Here is a 9,773-nt window from a genome sequence, read left to right as displayed (position 1 = left end):
TATATATATATATATATATATATATATATATATATATACACAATGGCATGAAAAGTACACATTTGGAGGAAAAATAAACAGAATTCCTTGAAAATGTAGATTGAAAGAATGAGAGATGAAAACTTTCACAGTGATCCTGTGGGTCCTAGCTTGTTAGAATGGTTGTATTATTTATACAAAGGTAGAAAATGGTAGGTATTTTTTGAAAAGATTGTCATTTTTATACATACAGAATTTGAAGTGATTAGCCATATGTTGGTATACCTTTTTATTAGTTCATTGTAGTTATGCATAATATTGATGTTCATTTTGACATAAACATACATGCATAGAATAAAATTTGCCCTAATTTAGTCCCCAGTACTTAGTCTTTCCCTCTCCTCCTCCCTCCCCCTGTTCTCCTACCTTTATTCCACTGGCCTTCCTTTGACTTACAGTTTATTTTAATTGTTGCTTTATTGATAGTCATAAAGGTTAAAACGATTGTGTTATATATGTACATAGTAATTTGCTCATTTCACTCCACCATTCTTCCCTTTTCCTGTCCCTTCTCCCTTCCCTTCTATTCCCTTCAACTACTCAACTGAACTCCAAGAGTGGGTTTTCTATACGAAGTAGGAGTATACTTTTCATAAATACCATTTTTGTGTATGTGTGTGTCTTAATTTTTCTTGATTTACCTTTGGCCAAGAATTTGCCATTGTTTTCTATGCTGTTTACTCCAGGGTTTCCTGTTGAAGATTTCTTGGAAAGTTAAGTTGTATACTAAATAGCTATTTTTTTTAGGTTTTGAAATGATGTCTGAATTAACATGAGAATATACTTATAGAAGAAGACCCAAGGTCTGCTTATTTAGGCTCATCCCAGCAGCTCCTACAGAGCATGTCTTTACCTCTACAAGAATGGGTCAAGACTTCAAGATTCCTCTGGCACATATTTCAATATTCCACTGGAGGAAAGGAAGTTGCTCCCATACCAGATTCTAAGATTTGATACCAAAATCATGAATATTTTGTTTATTAGTTTCTATCAAGGTAGGCTTAATTTAAGACTTGTTTAAACAGTTTTACTCCAAGAAATATAATGAAATAACACATAATGAGTTGAACAAACAGATTAAATCAGATATTCTATTCACATACCAAAAAGAATTCTCAGTGAAACTCTTAAGTTTCAGAAAGCAGTGGCAATGTTTCTCTCTTACCTCCTATAAATGAGATAAAAACTATTTCTCTCATAAGAGTGCCTCTAAAGCAACAGAGATGAATGACATTGAGAACATACCCAGAGGTTCTCTTATTATATAGTATACTGTTTGTTTGTTTTTTCTACAAAGTTAAAGTAGCTACTTCCTTTGAAAAAGTCTATCAGCCATCCCACAGAAAGAGATTTCTTATTGACTAGTTATTACTACCACTTGCACACAAGGGGAGCCTTATCTTTTGAAATATATACATAATAATATATTCTATGAATACCCATATGCCATTTGGAACTTTTGAATAGTCAGGTATACATGCATCTCAGGAAGGACTGGTAGACAGTCATTTAAATTACCTGGAAGTTTTTCCTCTTGCGTTTTAGTGAGATTTTCCACTTTGTTGCAAACAATTCATGTGCTTTCCAACCCAATCTTTTTTGTAACCTGGTACAACATCACCACCAGAGAATGCTCACTCTCTAAACTAACCTAAAACTGTTTCCCCTTGAGGAACAAGGCTCTCTAACAAAATATTTTAAGTTACTTACTTTTCCTGCTAGTGAAAGTAACTGATTATGACATTCAACTATTATCATCAATGTTGAAATAATAAATAATGTGACAAGGTTAAACTCCATTACCAGTAAGAAATAATGAAATTGTTTTGCTCTCTACATGTATATGCTGTCTTTGCATAAGTCTGTGCCTATATGCAAATCATTCTTTCTCTCATGAAATTGTGAACACAGCATTTATCATTGTTTCTTACTTAGCATGAAACTTGCGATTGGACAGGATGCAGTAAACATGGAGGACAGGGATGTGAAATTAGAACTATACACCTAGATGAGAAACGTTCATTTTAATCAACTCAGTCAGTGGTGCTGTGAGCCCAATCCATTATCCAATACACAATATTAAAAGTAAATGGTAGCCATATCTTGGAACAGAGACAAGGATATAAGTGACCATATGCATCAATTAATGAATACAAAACATCTGTGAAGTAGTGATACTGGACTCTAGGTAAGCAAGAGCCAAAAAATGTTACTCAGTGGATAGCAGAAGTCCAGTTATCATGCTTGGTTTCAGTAACAGGATGTAGGGCAGGGGGATGGAGAACAAAGCAAGGCAACATCTAGGTAGAGGAGTCGAGACAGACTACAAAGCCAAATTATTTAAAGACAAGTATATAAACTAAATCATATACCTAAAAATTAAGTAAAGTGGAGGAATTTCACTTGAAGTAAGGGTAATATAGTAGTAAGTTTCAGAGTACTGAAAATCAGCTATTTAAAGACATTATCTTCTGGACATAATTAGTCTAGCGAGGCTGATGAGAATGAAGGTCAAGGAAAGGTAATATTTTAGTACAGAATTTAGCAAGCTTTTTTTGGTAAGGGATTACAAGGAAAGTATTTTAGATTTGAGGAAAATACAGTTTCAACTACTCTTATGTAATAATGGGAAATAGCCATAGATGTGAATGGACTGTTCTGACTATGCTAAAAATTGGTTGTGTATCTAATTAGGTCAATTGGTTATAGTTTATGAATCCCAATTTTAGAGGTATATTGATATTTAATGATGTCAGGTGAAGGGAAATACAAGTGTAACAAAATCAGAAGAAGATCTGAGCTAAATACTTTTCTCATTTTAAAAAATGAATTTGGTTTAGGACTAGGGTCAGCCTTCTTTTTACCATCTCCCTTCCTAGATATCAAAGGATTGCTCACCAAGTCCTCTGATGAGACTCGCTAGTTGAATTTATCTGTTCATTTATGTAATGCTTATAATACTATTATTAAATCCAGGCCACAATTATCTAATAGAATAATTGAACTAGTAACCAAAAATCATATCAGTGTCTACTTGTATTTAACCTCCTATTTTCAAGTATCTGTCTTTCCTTACTTTACTTTTATGACTACAACTAAACAAAATCCTACCTGAAATATACAGCATAACTTTTGCCTATAAATTCTTTGCAATATAACTATTACCTAGTCCTTTTAGCCTACTGTGTAAGTAGGAAAATGTTCTCATGGAAAATTAAGGTTACTTCTTATTTTGAAGTTTTGAGTAATGCAGGTCAAAAGACATAGGTCAGTAAATGAAAGCAGAAACTGAGAATACTCAGAGAGCCTTAAACTGTTTTCTGAATAATTTATGTGACTGAAATCATGTGGTGACCTTTAGGCTAAAAAATATTGATCATATGACCAGACTACTATCTTCTGGTTCAGCTTAAATATAGGAAATCCTGACTAATATAGCACACACACAGTGAAAAAAATAATACTGAATTTCCCAGAGGAAAAGATAATTCTAAGTTCTCTGGCTAAAACTAAATAATACCAACAATATACATTTTCATATTTTCTTAACAGTTTCCAGATCATGTGATAACTCAACCCATGCTATTCTATTATCACTTTTATTTTCTTTCTATACAGAGTCAGGACCTTTGAATGAACTAGTCCTACAATTACAAGAATCCATCCTAGATTTTAAGCGATACTGGTGCCATGGGAGAAAGCCACCGGGAATTGACAACGTTGTAACTAGACTTTCAACCAAACTGCAGGTATGGTATTCAGTAAAGCTGCCACTTTTTTTCGCTTTTCACAAAGTGTATTTATGGACAGAAAAATAACTCTATAAAAATGACATCCTGGGGATCCATATTTATTCTCTTTCAATGATTTCCAGATCAAATTTGCTCAGTTTACAAGTTAAAAGAAGATTTACTTTCTAGCTCTCAGCCCAGAAAATTCCCATTAGGATAAAAACAAAGCTATATTCACTCAACCTCTGACACTATCACTTGGAATGACATTTCTGGAATCTAAGTTTCAAACCAAGTCATGTTGAAGCAAAACCCAAAAGCTGCACCAGTTTTACCAACTTCTACACTATTCCTGATACATTTGTTGTCTTCTATCCCTGTTGAAATCCCCACCTTGCCCCTTTAGCATATATGTGTATGTGTATTTAAAATTATAATAAACAGCCAAACTGTGACACCATAGATCATATGTTCCATAACTCCTAACACTCAGTATAATTATCAGATTGAATTCTTAGACATAAGTATTTCTAGACAGTACTTATGTTGTGTATTATATATTGTAGTAATAGCTACCAAAGATTCAGTTAATAGTGTTATAGCTGGATGTGTGATTACAACTTCTCAAAAGACCTATACAAAATATGGTAGACCAGAGTGATTAACACAGGTTAGTAAAATGCTGTGAGTTAAAAGGAAAAAGTACATATGATTCTTTCAATTTATTGTTGATCCTAGGAATATTGGGCTTTTTTCACAAATGTATAAAGACTTCTAATAAAAACTCTCCTTAATCTCTGATAGTTTCAATGTATGGAATTATAAAATGTTGACAGAGTCATTTCATAGAAAAAGCTAACATGTAATTGTGAAAAATAAAAACAAACAATAAATAAAGACCATATATTATACAGTTACATAGTATATAATTTATTGTAATAAATTAAATGATTGCTTAAAACAGCAATCATTTATTAGCTCATGATTTTGTAGGTTAGAAGCCTGGTATCATATCACCAAGTTCTTAGCTCAGGGTCTCACAAGGCTGAAATCTGAGTAGTATTGGACTGAGATTTTTTTATTCTGAGGCTCTAGAGAAAAATCCCCTTTCAAGCTTATTCTTGTTTGCAGAATTCAGTTCTTTGCAATTGTAGAATTGATGTACCTATTGCCTTACTGGTTGTAAACTAGATGCCACTTAGAACTAGTAAAGCTCACCTACATTCCTTACATTAAGTTCTCCTTCATATTCTTATTAACAAGGTGTCAAATTCTCATATTTCAAACTTGATGCCCTCTTCTTTAATTATCCAGAGAAAACTCAGTTTTTAAAAGGTTTATGTGATTAGGTCAGGTGTATCCAGGTAATTTCCCTATCTTCAGGTCAACTGTGTCATGAAATATAACCTAAGAATGGAAATAAGAACCAAAGTTCCATAATATTCCCAATCCCAGGTACTGAACAGGAAGCATATTTGTTGGGTAGCAATGGCAAATCATGAGGGCCATCTTAGAATTATATCTACCCCATTTAGGAAAATAAAACTTATTAATTATATTAATAGTTGTAAGCACTATGTGTCTGGCATTGTTGTATTGGGGGACTTCTTATTTTTAACAGGAGATTAGAAATTACTATAGATTTTCAACCTATAACAGTATATTGGAGTGGTTTATAAAACAACTTTGTGATAATGCAGACTAGAGATGAATTCCACTTATATCATTACTGGCTGCATAATCATGGATAAGTTATTTCCATGAGTTTCAGTTTCTTCATGCAAAATATGAGAGTCATACTGGTATTGATTTCACATGTTTCTTAGGAAAATTAAGGGAGATAATGTCTTCAAAATATTTAGCACAATTTTTACTTATATCAATCATTCAATAAATGGGAGTCCATACAATATAGCACAACTTTTGAAACACATGTCTATGTGAACATGGAATGATAGGTTTTAAAATATCCAGTGCTATATACTTTATGTTCTCTAAGTATTTCTTTCATTGTATAAGTCCTCCTGAAGATACACTGATATCTGTGTCTATGGCAACACCCTCAAGTAGCAGTTACTGTAATACACATCAAGCTTACCATTAACTAAGGTCAATATCGCTGAACCTTTATCCAGAGAGAACGGCAACTCTGTGCTTGGATGATCGCAGTTCAACTTTTCTTCAGCAAAATGGTCTCTGAAGGATCATCTTTCCTCTTAATATAATAGAAATTAGAAAAGACACACACATATACACACACATACACACACATAAATACATGCACACAGCTCACTCTACTCAACATATTAGTGCCTCAAGAACAAAGAAGAAGTAATGGGAATATAACCACATTACTAAAAAAATCCCACTATCTGTTGTTTTAACTGACATATTACAAAAGTTTTAATAAATTTTACCAATCGCCAATTTCACTCCATAGGAAAACAAATTTACTGAAAAATAAATCCAACCAAGTTCAAATTTGACAAACTATAAGGAAATATACAAAAGATATGGATGAGCAATAAAATTGCAGATATTTCCCTAATTAAGAATTAGTTTAACTTCAAATTCATACTTACACTCATTTACCATCTTTACATAGATTGACCAGCAACCACTTGTGACAATTTCAACTCCCAAAACAAATCTTTCACATATGCCTTTAACTAAAATACAGTTACAGGAGAATCTGGGAAGGATGATCTTTCATATATGTATATCAATTTAACAATGCAGGGTGTTTATCATCTCATTGAAAAAAATGATGTTAACAAGAATGTATGGATCATGTTATCCTCATTTTCATGGTAATTTTGCTTAGAGTGAGGTTATAATGAGGGACTATCTGCAGTTTTTATTTGATGACAAAGGACCTATTACAGTGTTAAATTATTGATTGAATACATTTACATCCAATAAACAGTTTCTAATTTCATTGAAGTTGGTTTGTAGCCCATAGAGTTTCGAAGCAGGCAAAAATCTATGAAAGAAGATGCTCCCATAAAATGGAATAAACACAACAACTCACAACACACTAGTGTGATATACGTGAAGATTAGTATTTCATTGAAGATGGCCAATCTGTACCTCTATGTCCTCCAGATAGTCACAGCCCACTTTGAAGCCCTCAAATAGGCAGTAAAGCATATAAATAGTCAAATCCATATCTGGGTTATCAAATTAAGGCTTTGGTGAATAACAACAGCACTGCAAGCAATTTCTTGAGGTACTCTATAGAATATGAAGCAGTTCAAAGCAGTCCCTACCCAGTTGGTTAGCAATCTAATTAAGCACCTAATTTTGAAAATTGAGCCCTTGATGTTATCACTTACTAAGCAGATGTCTGATTACAAGACTTGGGTGGGAGGAGGTGGGAATGGGAACTAAAATACTCTAAAGAAGTTATTTAATAAGTTACCCTGATCATAGGAAAAAGGAGAAATCAGATGATACTATGAACCATGACTCAATGTCAAACTTTGAGAGTGGTCAGCACTAAAAATATGTCACTTCAATTAAATACAGATAATTTGAGAAACATCATAGATTTCTCTTCTAGCATGGGTGGGTTAGGAGAAGGGAATTTTGTCAGTCATTAGTACTTTTCATCAACAATTTCTAGTTCTTCCTCCACACTAATAGTAAAATTACTGAATTCTGTCTCCTAGTAATTAAATTTTACTATGTGGCTTGTTTATTTATGGAAATATGAGAAAAATAACTCATGTCATTTTGAGATAGAAGATTTAATAGACAAAGTGTGATTTATTGATTTATTTCATTTTCTCTACCATAGTAAACTGGCAATACTCTGAATTGCAGGACCTCCACTAGTCTGGGAAAGTGGGAAATAAACGTTGATACTTTAAGCTATGTAAATGTTAGTATGGTTTGTTGCCACAATATAACTTCCTAGCCTATTTTCACTGTTGCAGGTACCATAGAACCTATTTCTGAGCCAGAGACAAATGATAAGATAATTAAGATTAAGTTTATTTTTATTTGAGAGGGAACATGGGCACACCATCCAGCTCTTTCCTTCATGAATAGATTAAAACTATCACATACCTCAGAACAAAGAACTATTATTAGAACTAGATCTTAAAGTTGTATGCATTGCACAAATTGATTTTGCTTATAGTTTATACTTTTATAAGATTTACATTGTAGACAGATATTTTCAAATAAAATCAAGAATAAAATATATAGCAAATTAAAAATTCTGGAGTACTATTCCATTATACAGAAGACATGTAAATAAATATTTTGGTTGTGTCCTACAGTACTCATTTTTTTTCAGAGAACAGATAGATCTTCTGTGGATAGTCAACAATTTTTGTATGGTGACATGTCTGTTCTCTGAAAAATGGTACCTAAAAAAATATGATCCAGAAGTTGGAGGCTAGTTTGAAAGGGAAGGAAATAAAATGTTAATACATACAACTTCTCCTCCTCCAACCTGTTGCCAAAGTTACCTGCCTCCAAGGAATTGTTCCACCCAAAAAGGAGTTGTTAATGAACAACCCTGGGTAGGACTCCCTTCCTGCCTTTACCCCTAGGCAGCTTCATTCCTGCCTTTGGATCACTCTACATTGTGGGTCACATAGGAAGGATGGGAGGAGAAGGGACACAAGAAGAAAAGAAACCTAAAGTGCATGAAAGGGGCAGTATACCCCTGCTTCCTTGGGCAGCTACTTGGACTCCCTCCTCTGCAGAGGAGCCTCTGCCCTTCTCTGTCTCTGTTCTATTCTTTAAATAAAACGTTTTACTCTTACCTTGGCAATCTTCAACACCAAGGGAACAGGACTTGACCCCATTGTCAACACCAGTGTCACCGTCATGTGAATGGTACTGGCATCAAATGAAAACAAGCAATTTAATTCAGGAATGACAAATATAACATTAAAAATTAAGAATCTGTGCTGGGAACTAGCAGGAGCGGAAGACCCGAGGTAAGCTCTGAAACTAGAACTCTGGTTATTTGCTTTCTGTCTATTTTATTCTTCTTGTTATGTGAAGTTAGACAGGGCTTTTCAGGCAAGAAATTATAGCCATCAGGAGGGGCAGTGCTCCACAGGTGCAGTTAGTTATTGTTTAAGTTAAGGGAAAAGGCATCAAGTTTTTTGGGAAATACTTAAAACAGTCTTTAAAAACTCTTTGTCACTTTGGTGGCATCTTTGAAGTCAATAGAGATACTGCAGGCAAGATGGCATCTGGTGATAGAGCCTGACCTTGAGCATATATGAGCCAAATAGATAAGCAATCTGATTCACTACTTTAATTGATTAATTAAATACACTCAAAGCAAAACTAAATCAAGGCAAAAAAACATAGAACATTTGTTTCTGTGATATAATACTAGTGGTTTGGCTTGGCCAATATTTACACCATTTATTAATGATTAGAACATCCTCTCTATACAGATTAGAAAGACAGTCAAGTGTTAAAGAGAATGTTCTCTTGAAACTTCTGAATGGTCCTGTCCAATTTTACTTAGTTGCCATTCAAGTATTCTACATTTTCAGCATGAAAGTAAATGAGCGAAAGGTATTTTAATATTCTATTCTGAAACTTCCTGGACTGCCTAATTTTCTCTGCCCTCACCTAATCACAGTAGGGTTTTGTGCTCCTAATTTAAAGAGTAGGTTTGGTTTTTGCTTAAGATAAGATACTGGGAAAATGGATAAATAATTGCACTGGGTAACTACCATTCTAGATCCTTTACATAATATCAGGATCCCTTTTTTCTTCAAGTTTAAAGTCTAAAAGGAAATAAATTTCATGTAATCTCATAATCTCAATTCAGTCTTTAACCCACATGGTGTGTGTGTATGTGTGTGTGTGTGTGTGTGTATACATACACACAGGCACATACATATATACATATATGTACATATGTACCAAATATATACACATATGAGGAGCCTTGGGTAGGACTGCTCATATGTGTGTATATATATATATATATATATATATATATATATATATACACACATATAT

The sequence above is a fragment of the Marmota marmota genome, unplaced genomic scaffold (genome assembly GCF_001458135.2).
Source record: "Marmota marmota marmota unplaced genomic scaffold, marMar, whole genome shotgun sequence".
Taxonomy (NCBI): Eukaryota; Metazoa; Chordata; class Mammalia; order Rodentia; family Sciuridae; genus Marmota; species Marmota marmota.
The sequence above is the reverse complement of the archived record's forward strand: the minus strand, read 5'-3'. Positions refer to the sequence as shown.